The sequence below is a fragment of the Lissotriton vulgaris genome, chromosome 2_1 (assembly GCF_964263255.1).
Source record: "Lissotriton vulgaris chromosome 2_1, aLisVul1.2, whole genome shotgun sequence".
Classification (NCBI taxonomy): domain Eukaryota; kingdom Metazoa; phylum Chordata; class Amphibia; order Caudata; family Salamandridae; genus Lissotriton; species Lissotriton vulgaris.
In genome coordinates, this window is record NC_141687.1 from 713,965,731 (window position 1) to 713,980,455 (window position 14,725).

The following is a 14,725-nucleotide window of genomic DNA, read 5'->3' on the forward strand; positions in this document are numbered from 1 at the left end:
CTTTCAACATACTGCTTACGTTTTTCGACTAGAAACAAACCCTGATGGTAACGCACGTGCTAAATGAGTAGATCTCGCTGCCACTTGGGCTCACCGCCGTGACAGGTGTTTTTTTCCAACTATTTCAAGAAAGTTTGAAGTAGCCATTCCAATTACATCTATAATAACGAGGGCAACTTTTCCTGTATCATCGATCCGGCAGAGAGCTTTCCAAAGATAACATTGTTCTATGTCGTATCGTCTTTTTAGGTAAGTGCCCCCCGCCCCCCCCCCCCCACACGCAGTCTTGCCATATGATTTGACGGGGTGTTCAGCCAAGTGCAAGAGGTAATGTGGGCAGCTGTCACTGATAATTCTAGGTGGGACTCTACGCCCCATATTTTTTATGGGCTTTTCTGCATCTAATACGTGGTCATCCAATCCAGCCTGTCGCCCTGCAGAAATTAATGTAACATTTCAACGAGATTGCTCTGTATCTCGTCTAGCGGCTTGAGCTTCCTAAGAAACAACTTCTTGTTGGGTTTTATTTTGGTGGGAAGTAGCAAAGATCATATAGAAATGCAGATTCGTGCGTTCAGTTCAAATAGATAGAGGTCCCCATATCTTGGCACCCCTCTAGGTAACAGTTTTTCACTTACACGTATATAAAGCTTGTTCAGTGTAAAAGGTAGCAAGGTGGCGAGCTCTCAATGGGCAAGATGTTGAGGTGGATCAATACCAAGTTAGCATGACGCTATACAAATATGCACAATTACAATAGCTACAAATATCATGTTGCAGATATATCACCCATGACCCGAAACGTAATTTCTTGGAGCCTTCTGTATGTTTGTTTACTATGCTACACCAAAAAAATTCGAAATAAGTTTGCACATAAGAGCATCCCTTAAACATGTATTAAACCAGTCCTGGGAATTCAGCACCAGTGACAAGTCATTTGGTCAATGCCCCCACGTAAAAACAATTTGGGGGGGGGGGGGGGTGGGGGAGAGGAGGGGGTATGATCCATATTAAAATATATTCTTGTATTTTCAAATTAGATGATAGGAGGGAATTTCCTAATTTGATAAATAGGTTTGATATGTCTATACTGATATCTAACAGGCTACCCCAAATAGCTACTTGGGACTCTAAATTGTGAGAGACGGTTACTGAAAATATTTTATAGTAATGCCCATTTTTTTTGTAATTATATGCAGTAATGCTAAACATGCAAAAAAATCTATATTTTAATAGCAGTGCTGACCACCTTAAATAACACTTTCCTAAAGTAGCTTTGTTCTATGAAATAGATTAAAAAGCCACTGGCAAACTCACCTGAGCTTTATTCATAAAACAAGGGCGGTCAAATGGCCATAGAGCATGATTTTGCCCTGCAAATAAACACATTTTGTGTGTCTTGGCTGGAGAAAATATTGACCCTGAAATTAAGAGAGGGCTTGCCACTTTTGCCTTGGGGTAGTCTGAGATATTTGATCGCTTTTATGGGGATGTTTATATTCCCATATGAAGCTATTGCATTTAGAATCAATTGTTAAAAAACAAACAATGTGCACAATAAAGGTATAAAAGTATGGGTAGGTCCGCCATCTTAATTATGTTACATGGACCTAAAAGTAAAACCAGTAAGCTAAGCCATTTTGCAAATAATTTTTGATCCTCAATAAGTGTGGCGCATAATGTAACTTTATAATCTAATCTTATATTAATTGTTAGATTAACCCACAAACATCTTCCATTTGAGCTTTCCGATTACCTGACTCTTTGATTTGTCTACTGACCAAAATCTGTGTTTTATTTTGATTAAGTAGACATCCAGATAGAAGTCCAAAATTACTTGCCTCTAATTTAATTGTGAAGCTGTAATAGTGACGATGTCCACATAAGCTACAGTTTTGGTTACATTCCCATTGCTCACAACAGGTGTGAACAGCATGTTTACTATTTTTTTAAGAAAAGGCTCCAGGTATATAGCGTAGGCCACGACGAGCATCATGCGGAAACGAGTGCATTTTCCTGTTCAAAGTTCAAAAAGTAAAGTTTATTTAGAAATATAAACCATATGAAGCATACAGATTTTTTTTATTTAAAAAAGATATAAATTCTTTTTCTTTAAAACAGCCTCTTATTCCGTTATAACTCACAAATTTTCATGGCGGCCATCCTAATTTGTTAAAAATGCGTCCAACCAGGAGAATTAGACTCAATCGGTATTGACTATTTGATCCAATATATTAACATTTAATTTTAAAACATTAAAAGATAAAGCTTAAAATCCCAATTCTTTTTTAGTCTATCCCTCAGATCCCTCTTCCAAAAAAAACCTTTTAACAGCCTGTACAAACTTTGCCACAGCTATTGTAATATCGAAGTAATGCATGTCCGTAAGGAGCTCAATTGCTTGCACACAGGACCTGGTATAATAATTTAAGAAAATCGGCCGTACATTTTTTTTCGTTGGTCTAGCAATTTTTGACAGTGCATTAAAATATGTAAGCAATTGCATTTCATACAAATCCTGCATGTACATCTACCATCTGGATACATCAGTTCCCTTTTCAATTTGTAATTTGACCAAACAGGAATGATGCAAATTCTTACCCTTAATAATTCCATTCTAAGCCATGGGTTTGGTTAAAAGTCTAAGTAAGGGTACCACTTCTCTCTCGTCCAGCTATTTATTTATCATAAATCGCACAAACTCTATTTATCAGATACTCCATATCCTTCAATTTAGATAATTTCTTCCCTAAGGCTTAAAGTTCACTTTTCGATTCATCAATATGCAAAGACTGTGGGTCAATAGTCTTTAACTTATCACAAATGGTGTATAGTAACTTTCTTGCTACTTTCACCCACTTTAATTCACTCATCTGAATCTCCTTCATACACTATTGTGCCACTTTTGATTCTTCACCTGTCTCCAGCCTTCTACAGAATCTAATTAGGCTCACTTGCACCTGGACATTCCATGCGGTCATGTCTAGCTCTCGTCTAATTGCCTGTATCATTGATGTACTAGACAATGACATCAATGCCATTAGACATTTCCCTTCCACGTTGTCCCAGACACCCTCCCCCCCCCCGGCATAAGATCTCTGAACCATGCTGCAGTTGTGGTGGTATCATTGCATTGTAAGCCTTCAGAAATGGTCTGTCGGACATGGAGCCATAGCTGCAATTAAAGATTTTCAACCTGCAAATTGAAGTTAAGGCTTTTACTTTCTGGGCTTCTAGGCGCGTGCTCCATTTTAGAGATTTGTCGAACCATATTCAGAGATATTTATACTCGTTGACTATCTCTAATTTCGTTTGCACCAGGATCCAATTAAACTTTTGGTTTCTCTTCCCAAAACACAGGATTTTTGTTTTGTCCATGTTCACTGAGACACGTTTGGTTGCGCAGTAAGTACTGAACGTATTCAACTTCCTTTGCAGACCCAATTCTGTCTGATCCAAGATCACCAGATCGTCTGTTTACAGAAGGCAAGACAACTGCTTCCCATGTACTTTTAGGCTTGCTCCCACCTTCGTATCTTTAATGACCTGAGCCCAGTTCTGGCTATGCAACTCCAGAATTACCACTAGGAGTTCCTCTGGGATATTGCAGCTTCTTAGCGTCTCCCAGAGACACTCCCTGTCGACTAAATCAAAAGCTGCACGAAAATCCACAAAACAGCAATATAATCTTCCTTACTTCTTCATGGATTTCCGTGCTACAGCCCATAACACAAAGCAGTGGTCTATTGTTGAATGCCCCTCCTTAAAACCACCTTCTTCTGCTGGCACTATTGAGTGTTGCTCCACCCAGTCCTTCAATCTGCCAAGAATTTTTTTTAGAAAACACTTTAACTCCAATATTGTGCATTTTACTGTGAAAAAAGAGGCACTGAGCCACTATGGGCCTCCAACTAATCCTCAAAAACCCCACCCCCATTTCTGATCAAGAATCACACTAGATAAGTTTACACTTTAGTAATGCCTGGCTGCCCATAGAATGTAGGCGATTATGTATTTGATTACACTGTAAAAAAGATTAACTGCAATATTTGACTTTTTAAATATGCTCAGAGTTGGCAGTTAAACAGAATAATTGTTATAAAAAAAGTTTTCATTCTGGGTGGGGGCTTCATTTGAAAGTTTGAGTACCACAGCCCTACGTGTATGTAAATTGTGCATTAAACCTGGGGTATTGCTGATTACAAGGGAGAAAGGTGATGCCTCGTACCAAACTTGGGTTATTGAAAGACCAACTCAGCTTTTTATTTTAAATCTTTTTTTATTAGTGAGAAAACAGGATACATCTTGTGGATAGAGCATGTCGCCTACAACCCTTTGATGGGCCAGCCACGTAGTAAGACAATCACAGATTTAATTCTCAATTATGAGAAAAAACCAACAACAGGAAATAAGAGAGAGAAAGAGGAAAAGATAAATAGATGAAGAGAAAGGGAAGAAATAGACGAGGGGGGTAGGTGGGAATACGATCCTATCAAGTCCACAGGCATGACCTATAACACTAGTAAGGGAGAGAGGGGGGAGGTGCACGGGTGTGCAGTGTCAGGCTCGCCCTTTAAAATGATTGGGCGACGCTTCAGGGAGGATCATTTGAAGTATGCAGGAGGCTTCTCAAATTCTGGGGGATATACAGCGTCATCAAAGAGGCGTAGAGCTCGGAGGTTGGAGGCGGACATGTTCCATTTTACAGAGATGAGTGACAAGCGGTTGCCATAATTAAGGTGAAATGAGAATCGTGGGATTGCAAACGCGCACTAATCAATTCCATGGTCATAGTGTGCCATACACGCGTGAACCAAACACTGATTGGGGGGGGGTCTCTGCTGTCTTCCCATATAGGGCAATACGTTGTTTAGCAGTGCCTAACATGTGGAGGGAGATATGCCAGTCTTTGCATGTGAATGCAGGCAGGTTGTCCGGTTTAAGGCCTAGGATTACTGTAGCTGGAGTCTCTAAGGCAGGGGGAAGCCAAGCACCGTTTTTATATGACTGAGGATCTCCTTCCAGTATGTAGACAAGAGTGGGCAGGACCACCATATATGGAGAAAGTCCCCTGGAGAGCTCGAGCATCTTCAGCAAAGAGGAGAAGTTGTGGGAAACATCTTGTGCAATCCATAGGGAGTGTAATACCATTGATTCATAACCAATTTCTTTCTGGGGAATGCAGCAATAGACCTTCGGGATGTCGCGCCACAGGCGATCCCACTGGGATCGAGCAATTTCAGAGGAGGTGTCCAATTGCCATCAAAGCTGAAAGAGGTGGAGAGTGGTGAGCAGGGGATGCTGCAGAACATGGTAAGTGCTGGATATTAGCCCTTTGGAGTCATCGAAGGAGCATACTAAACGCTCAAAAGGGGTAAGTGTTCGGGTGGCCGCCTGCGCCAAGGAGGATGTGTGTATCCAATGTTGGAGTTGTATATGTTGTAGTCCAGCCCCCTCCGAGAGTTGAAATTCTTTTTTGCACTGGTCGAAGGATTTAAATATGTCACCCAGGAAAAGATCTTTAATCGTCCGACATCCACAGTGGAGCCAGTCAGAACACGCTTGGGGGTTTACAGCAGGCGGTAAGTGTAGATTCCCAGCGATGAGGGGATGGGAAGGTGGTGAGGCCCTTGGGGACAGCTACTTTTTTTTTTTTTTTTTTTAATCCTCATATGCCTGGCTCAACTCTTATTCAGCCTCCAACTGCCATGCGCGTATTCAGAGAGATTCCCCCGCACCTGATAACACGATTGATGAAAGATGAAAATCGGCAGGAGATGGCCGGAAGAGTGAAGCGGGTATGACTCCAGACTTGATGCTTTGCTCAGTTGAACTAGCCTTCGGAGCCAATTGAGGGGACCTAGTTCTTGGAGTTCTAAGGCATAATCATAGGACCGGGGGAAAAAAAAACCCCGGTTACTGTCTCCAATAAACCAAAAAGTCCCAGAAAGCCCGGCTACGTGAGCCACCTGATCTCAACATGTCCGTTTTGGAGGTTGCATAGAGAGATTATAGCCAATTTGCATGTGTTGGTGCCAGATTTTCCGTCCAGACCTTGCATATCTCTCTTATTGCAAGCAATATTGCATAGAACAGAAATGTCCTTGCATGACCTTTGATGTTGTTGTCCCATCCAAATATGATCAGGGAAAGTGTAATAGTGATCGAGATGTTAAGAATGGAGCCCAAAGTCGCTTTTACTTCGTTCCAGAACTGATGTATGCTAGGGCATTCCTTAAACATGTGGATGTCCGAGGCTGCGACATAGTCGCATTTATTACATTTCTTCCCTGGGATAAATTTAGATAACTTTAATGGTGTGAAATAGGCTCGATGAATTGTAAAAAAATGATTGCGCCTGAGCCATGCAGGTTTAACGCACTTGTATAACAGGGTACAGGATTTCTGCCAAATTTCAATACACTGGGCACCGAGTTCTGTGCCCCATAGTTGTTCCGGGAGGATGAATTCTCCATCTATCTCTTCTAACAGGCACCAATACTACTGCGAAACCTCTTTGCCCCCTCCTGATTGTGCTACCAGTTTCTCTTCTGTGATGCTGCGCTTCCCAAGTGTTGCTCCTGACCTGATCAGTGCTTTGAACCAGCTGTCTAGTTGTAAGTACTTAAACCTCGAAAACTCTGTACCCAGCTGGTCCCGCAACTCCTCCCAGGGCCTCAATGATTCGCCTGCCAGCAGATCTCCCCATGATGATATCCCTCCTGCTTTCAACGGGGTAGCAAGCCTGTCATCCAGGCAAAGCGGCAGCCCTGGGGATTCCCAAATGGGTGCAGCCTTAGAGTAGTATGACAGACCTAGGTTCCTCCTTATATGTGACCATAGCTTCGCTTGGGACATAAGAATCTTTATTTAACTTTTTTGAAGTATTTCTGATCTCCATACTTGAACATGTAGCCGTTAGTTGGTAAGCCGGCTCCAATCAGCATGGCATTAAGCATAAGACCAATTGATGTATTAGATGGAACTTTTAAAAGCATTCTTGAATGAGATAATTGGAATGCCCACGCATAGTACTGCAAGTCAGGTAGAGACAGACCCCCCTTTTCCCTCCTCCTTCTCAGTTTCTTCCATGCCACTCTTGCCGATTTATAATACCACACGAAAGAATTAAGCTCTCTCTGACATTTCTCCAAGGCTGCTTTATCAAATGAAAGAGGAATGGTATTAAAAATAAAGGTACATTTAGGAAGGATGGACATCTTTATCAGACTTATTCTACCTAAGATAGTCAGTGGGAGATTAGACCAAGATTTTAACAATTTCTTACTTTCATTAAACACTCTCTCAAGATTAACCTGAGCAATTTTGCCAACATCCTGCACAACCCGGATACCCAGATATCTCATTGAGTTGGTTACGTTTAGCCGTAAATCGGGAATATTCCATGTCATGATGTCAGTTTTGCTTGGGTTAATCTCATAGCCCGAGATGTGGCCGAACTCTTCAGCTCTCCTTATTACCTCTGGGAGTATAGTCTCCGGGTCCGAGGTGAAAACTAGGATGTCTTCTGCATATAGAGCTACCTGCTTTTTCCCACTCCCCAAACCTGAAAGATGGAATAGATACATCCCGTCTTAGAACTTCCGCAAACGTTCAATATATAGGTTGAAGAGGAGGAGGGGAAAGCGGGCAGCCCTGTCTAGTTCCTCTCGAAATCCCGAGTGATTCAGACAGTGTACCGTTTATTAAGAGTCGTGCCGATGGTGAGTTGTACATTAGTTCTATTGTGCGGCAAAATTTCTTCCCTACGTTAAACTTCCTTAATACGTCCTTGAGATAGGGCCAATTCACCCTATCAAAGGCTTTAGCCGCGTCTAGGGTGAGAGTTGCCAGCGGGAGGGAAAAAGATGAGGCGATGTCGATTGCCCCCACTAGGTCATATGTTAGATCAGAAAGCTGACGACCTTTAATAAATCCCTTCTGGTCCTGGTGAATAATTTCCCCCACTACTGAACCCAATCTAGATGCTAAGATAGAGGCAAATATCTTGTAATCGCTGTTCAGTAGTGATATTGGGCGATATGACCCACATAGGGTTGGGTCTTTGCCAGGTTTAGAATCAGTACTATAGTAGCCTCGCTCCATGATCGAGGGGGGTCGGTGCCATGTATCAAGATACCATTAAAAACGGCCGTTAAAGTAGGGACAATTGCGTCAGCCAAAGTTCGATACAGTTCTCCGGGGAGTCCGTCGGGACCTGCGGCTTTGCCGTTTCAGAAATATCCATCTCAATCGCCTCACTTTGTGCAGGCAAAAAGGACGGTAAGTGTATCTGATTTAGCCATGTATTTCTTGCCTGTTGGTTATCAAGGATGTCTTCACTGTATATCTCCTCAAAAAACTTCCTGAAGGCTATGCTAATTTCTTGATTTGATGTCCTGAGCTCACTTTCCCCCTCGACCTTGATCCCTCTTATATGATTTTTTGCTTGAACAGCTTTCACCCTCCAAGCCAAGATCTTGCCCGCTGTTTCCCCGAATTCAAAATTTGATATTTTGCTCGCCTCCCATCTCTTTGATACCCTCTCTTGTAGAATATCTTCTAACTGGTTTCTCAGATCAGACATCTTCTTTTGATCTTGTAGTGACCCAATTGAAGCCTCAATTCTATGTTCAATTATCTCTAGCTCCTGTTCAAGGTTCTGGATTTTCGATATATAGATTTTTCTCAAATAAGAGGCTCTATTTGTGATGCAACCTCTCAAGTATGCTGTTAGAGTCTCCCAGACCGTATCAAGAGATGCTGAGCCCAAATTGATATCTACGAACGTCCTAGCTTCGGACTTAAAATGTGTCACTTCCTCCGGGTCCAATAAGATGGTTCGGTCAAATGACCAAGAGGGGTGTTTCTTTTGATCTTGAAGTTTTAGTATAAATAAGAGAGCTGAGTGGTCCGATAAGTGGGAGGGTATATACTTGATAGTGGATATAGAATTTTGGAGGCAATAGCTAAACAGGGCAAAGTCTATTCTTGACGTGTGTTTATATTTTAGATTTCTATAGGATATCCCTAGTTTAGTACCGGCTTTTTCTCTCCATAAGTCTGCCAACCCTATTTCCTTCATGATCCCTTTAAGGGACTGTCTGGTTTTCGAAGGAGGTTGACTTCTATGTCTGCTGTGGTGAGTGAATTTGTCTAATTTTGGATTCAAAATAACGTTAAAGTCCCCTGTCCAGTTGTTTCTAACTATTTCTAAAAAAGAAGGGTTGTCTATATTAGGGCCATAATATCCGACTAGGTTATATACCGACCCGTGTATAGACAGCTTAACTAGAAGCCATCTTCCACTATTGTCCTCACTGAAATTAAGGATCCGCACGTTTGCTGATTTTTTGCAAATTAAGAGAATGCCTCTTATATTGGCGTTGTGATCGGTGTTAATGAATTTGTCTATCCACTTTTTTTTTTTAGTATTAAATCAGCCTCACTTTTTAAAAGATGTGACTCTTGGATGACAATGATCTGCGCCGGGGAATCTCGCAGATATTGTAGGATGCGTTCTCTTCTTCCTCGCACGCGCAGACCATTAACATTCCAAGATAAGAACTGAACTGATGTCATCGTTCCTTCATGGTGGACACTTCCCTACTCCGCACTTTAATTTTGTCGCCTTTATTTACTTTATTTGTCTTAGCTATGACAGTTGGACTGTTTAAAATAAAAGGAACCTGTTTTGAGGGACCAGACTCCTGAGGATATTTTTGAATTTTTGTGTCCCCACCCCCCTGTTCCCAGCTCCCCCTCCTCCCTCCCCTTGGAGAACCCAACCATACTTACTCCGGCCAGTTGTAAGACCGGCTTCGCGCCAGACTTCGCCTACTCCTCCCACACCACAAAGTGCTCGCCTTTAAAAAAAAAAAAAAAAAGAACTAAGAGATTACCTGTGCGTTATCTTGTGCGTTATCTTGTGCGGAAGCTTACACATATTCAGCTTCCGCTTTCCCCCTTTTGATTTATTTGGTTATTTTCCTATGGGTTTTTTTTCCCCTTTTTTTCCCCTTCTTTTCCCTTTCCCCTTCTTTTTTTTCTCCTTCCCCCTTCTCTTTTTCTTTTTTCTTCTTTCTTTTTTCTTTATTACTTATCTTTTTTTTTCCTACTTCTATATCTCATATAGCCCTATAGATCTATATAGTGTGATCTATCCAACTGCATTGGCGGCCAATCAGATAAGAAGGAAGTAAACAAGGGGAATGGAGACCCTACTACGGTCCTTTGATTTGGCATCTGGTCTTAAAATGAATCATGGGAAATCCTGGGCCCTAAACCGTACGATTCCTAAGGGAGAGATCCCTGCACTCCAGTCTCTTGTCCCTTATCAATGGGCTTCCCATTCTAGCCGCTACCTCGGGCTTCAGTTAACCTCTACTCTCACCATATGGTCCCAAATAAGAATGCGGTTCTAGAGGATCTGCGAACTTGGAAACCCCTTACTCTCTCCTGGTTGGGTCACCTGCATGCAATTAAAATGTGGGTACTCCCCAAAGTCTTATATCTTTTTCAGTCCCTTCCTACTCCCATCCAGAAACACCAGATCTGAAGCCTTCAACACAAAATCACCAAGTTTATCTGGGGAGGGCGTAGGCCGCGCTTTTCCAACAAAACGCTCATCGTAACTAGAGCTTCAAGCTCACGTGGCCCAATCGTAAGAGGCAAAGGGCGTGAAACTGGATTGCTAACGGGGGCGCCAGAGAATCCAACGGAAACATTTGTTAAGCCAGACAAAGGTGCGCCAGGGAGTTTCGAATGCATAATAGAACTTTTCGCTGCACCAGTGTCCAACAGAAAAGGCTCAACGACGCCCGATGTAGCAACTGCGACGTAAGGCCCTCTCTGATCAACCGGAACTGATACCACTCCCTCTCCTTGTCTATGGCTATCCTAGTAATTGCTGTCGTCAGTTCCCTGATCGACGTAATAATCGTCTACATTGTACTGCGCAGATCGTCCTTGCGATGATCCGCGGTGATCAAAACAGTTATTAGAATTTGATGAGTTATCTGAACGGTCATTCTGAGCACCACGACCCCTACCGCGTGATGTCTGTTGTGAACCACCACGACCTCCTCTAGAGAAAGTACCACTATTACGGTCGTTTAGAACAGGACAATTGAATTTTATATGACCCTCCTGTCTACAATAGGCACACTGATTGTACCCTAAAGAGGATCTTTGGGAAGAGGAGTCATTCCTAAATTGTGGTCGATTAGATTGCGACTGCGATCTATTCTGTAGCGAAGCATTCTGATTCGATCGTGGAGGATACGCTTGCTGTAACAACACTTTAGTTTTAAGCTCTTTCGTCTTTTTATCAGCACAGTCGTTTTCTTCTTTCTCTCTATTCTCATAATATTGTGCTGTGGCCAATATCTGAGCTGAGGTAGAAACGGCCCACGCACTTTCTGAATTCTTCAGTTTGTTGCTCAAATCGGGCAATAAGGTCGAGACAAATTTATCCACGAACAACCGTTGGCCACCCTCAGTACCCATATCCTGACCACTATGGTCGATGAATGCCTCCTCGAATCTCGTAAAGAAGTCGGAGACACTCTCGTCCTTTTTCTGCTTACAAGCTGACAATTTGTCCCAATTCACCCTCATAGCTGGCATAAGAGTTTTCATTAATGCAATTATTCTCTGAGGGAGAGCAGCAATCAACTGCTCGGGTTTAGCACCACCAGTTTGCAACCCATCAGCCGCTATAAGGGCAGCCCAATCACCGCCCAATTTGTTAGGATGGTTTTCCTGTCGAATCTTAGCCCAGACCGGTTGCGGTACGACATTGCCAAACAGCATATCAATATCAGCAAGATTCATTATCGTAGCATCTACAAGCTGCGATAACTCTTTATAATACCCTGCAGGATTTTTGCGAGGGTCAGGCAAAGATTGCTTCACCTGCAACACTTCTGATCGTTTCCACGGGAGATGAATCCATACTCTCTGGAAATGCGGCAGAATTGGCTGTGCTCGGGTGGCATCACCTGGCATCCATACTGGTGGAACTTCACGCATAGGAAACTGACCAGACGCATCGAACTGCCTCTCAACGTCCTCGACAAACAGGGCTTGAGGTATAGGAGTGGGACGGAAAGATAGTAATCGCTCAACCGCACGTCGAACGTTGGTATCCACTATCAGTCCATTCGAGAACTGAAGCTGTAGATCAGACAAAGCGGACAGCACCTCGTCAGGCGCATCGGCAGATATCTGATCACGAAGGACCTTACACATTTCTTCGAACACAAATCTTTGGGTTGGTATATTAAATTGACAGAACGTATCGAGTACAACACGTGGTGGATTTCTAAGAGGATGTGTCATCCAACCCATCGCCATATTATATAGCGAAGCGCGTTCCCTGTTACCAGGAAGCTGACTACGTCTCTGAGGACCATCTGAACCAGCGGACCCAAGAACAGGTCCGAGAGAATGAAAGAAGTTAGCCGCAACAGGAGAAGTACGACTACGAACAGAGGGAGAAGTATAGGACACAGGACTGACAAGAGAAGGGGTAGAAACAGAAGCAACAGCAGGAGTTAGTAGAGCAGGAACAGTAGCGGGAGCAGGAGTATGCGGAAGTGGATGAGCAGTGGGAATAGCAGTGGGTAAGGGAGCAGGAACAGTCGGAAGAACGGGTGCAGGTTGAGGAACAGGCTGAGGAACAGGTGGTGGAACAGGTACAGGGGGAACCACTGGAGCAGCTGTACCCTGTACATACGGGGGTGGCGACTTCAGAAGATAAGACATTAGAGAATCCTCAACTGGTTCTTCCTTCTTATCCGACTCCGTAGGAAAAGCAGGATAGCATTTATCTATGGACATACGCTGTAGCCTATCGAACACTTCCTTTTCCTTATCCTCCTTATCACGCTGATACTGCTCTGCTTTCTTTACAATGGTAGCAACACCATCTCTCTGACTTCGTTTAGTCTGTCTGATTTCTTTCTGTCGGGCTTCTTTACGCCACAACCGAAAGGCATCAAACATGGCCGGCCTTGATTTTTTTGCAAATAATTTAGCCTCTAGATTATCTAAGATTGGAGTCTCAAAACTACCATGAGGTGGCCAACTAAGGACACCATCCTTCTTAGTATACCGGATCCAGTAATCATTAAAAGTAATCGGGCCTAGCCCGTGTTTACTGTAGAGCTCATAAGTGGGAGTTCCAACCGGAGGTATCGGACACGATTCCTCCAGTCGGGAATCCGTACCACAACGTCTGAAACAACTAAACAAAGTACAGCGACCAGGCATCTTGCACACTAGCCGAGTTTCACAAACTTCAAGGGTTACGGGATTTACCAAGTCCCAGCAAAGAGCAAAAACCCTCGGTTTTTGGCGTCTGCAGTCGTCAAATATCACAACAAAGTACCAAGAACCACAAATGCAATGGAACCATGCAACAACTAAGAACCACAACCAAGAACTCTGGGAGCGACCCACAAATACTTAACTCAAAGATCGATGGCGTCACCAGGAAGGCCCGTCAATCGTCTCGCTATACCAAGGTCTACGCCAAGCGCCAAAACAGGTCTACAGTCAGGGCAGCAGTCCGTCGCAGCCGTCAGGAGGCGGGAATCTTCGCGGGAAAAGTCTTCGGGCCACTTATTTCGACAACAGGATCGATGAAGCGGAGTGCACCTTCCCTCGGAGATTTCACACGAAGTTCCTCACGATCGTCGGGCTTGGACCGGTACCACTGATGCAGCCCCACGTTGGGCGCCAACTGAAGGACTGGGTTATTTAAGACCCAGCGGTGCCAGGGAACAACACCTGAAACCTTCGTGGGTAACCTGCTCCGGCGTACAAGTGACAGAGACACGGGACACTTCCTTCGGCGTCAAAGATTCGAGCTTTATTTACTGCAGGGAACACAGAAATCACGGCAAGTACAACACGTGCTACTTGTGGAGACTGCTTCAAATTGGTTCTGTGGATCGCTCCTTTTATACACAATTCACCCATAGGTTTACATGGTACACAAAGGTTTATGGCTTGGTTCCCACAATTATCCCCCAGAGGGGTCGCTTTGGTCTCTTTGATACAATCGAGGTCCGGAACATAAGTGCGGAAACATTTGGTGGTTCCCAACTGTAAAAACCCATCTTCCCACCATTAGTGCATTCCAATCAACAGTAAAACAGATCGAAGAAGGATCAAGGACAAGTGCGGAGGAAGATGGAGACAGTGGGAAACTGGAAAGGGCGTAAAAGGGGAGGTATCAGGAAACACGAGCTACAGGCATCAAAGGGACGTGCCTAATGAGATGAACGGCTGAGACAATAGACCGGCACGGCAAGATGAGCCTCGAGCGGGGCCATCTGCCTTACAGTATCATCCCCCTCGTCATAAAGACACTTACAAAGGACATGTGTCTTCCGCAAGTATCTTGGGAGTCCCAGGGTCGCGAAGCGGACAACGTCCGTTCGCTGGCTACTTGAGGGCAAGAGACAAAATGGATGCCGTATCTAAGATGAAACCCGTGGGTACAGATAGAAATACCCACGTAACAAACGAACGGTTTAGGTTAGCACAGCGAAACTACACACACCCACTAAACTCGTCATTTGCGGTTCATAGATACCAGACTCGACCATATTCGTGCGAGTCGATAACATCACTTACAATTGTCACGGAACCTCAGATGTGTTAGTTTTTTACTACACGGGAGATAATCCATTGGCTCCTTACTGGCAGGGGAGAT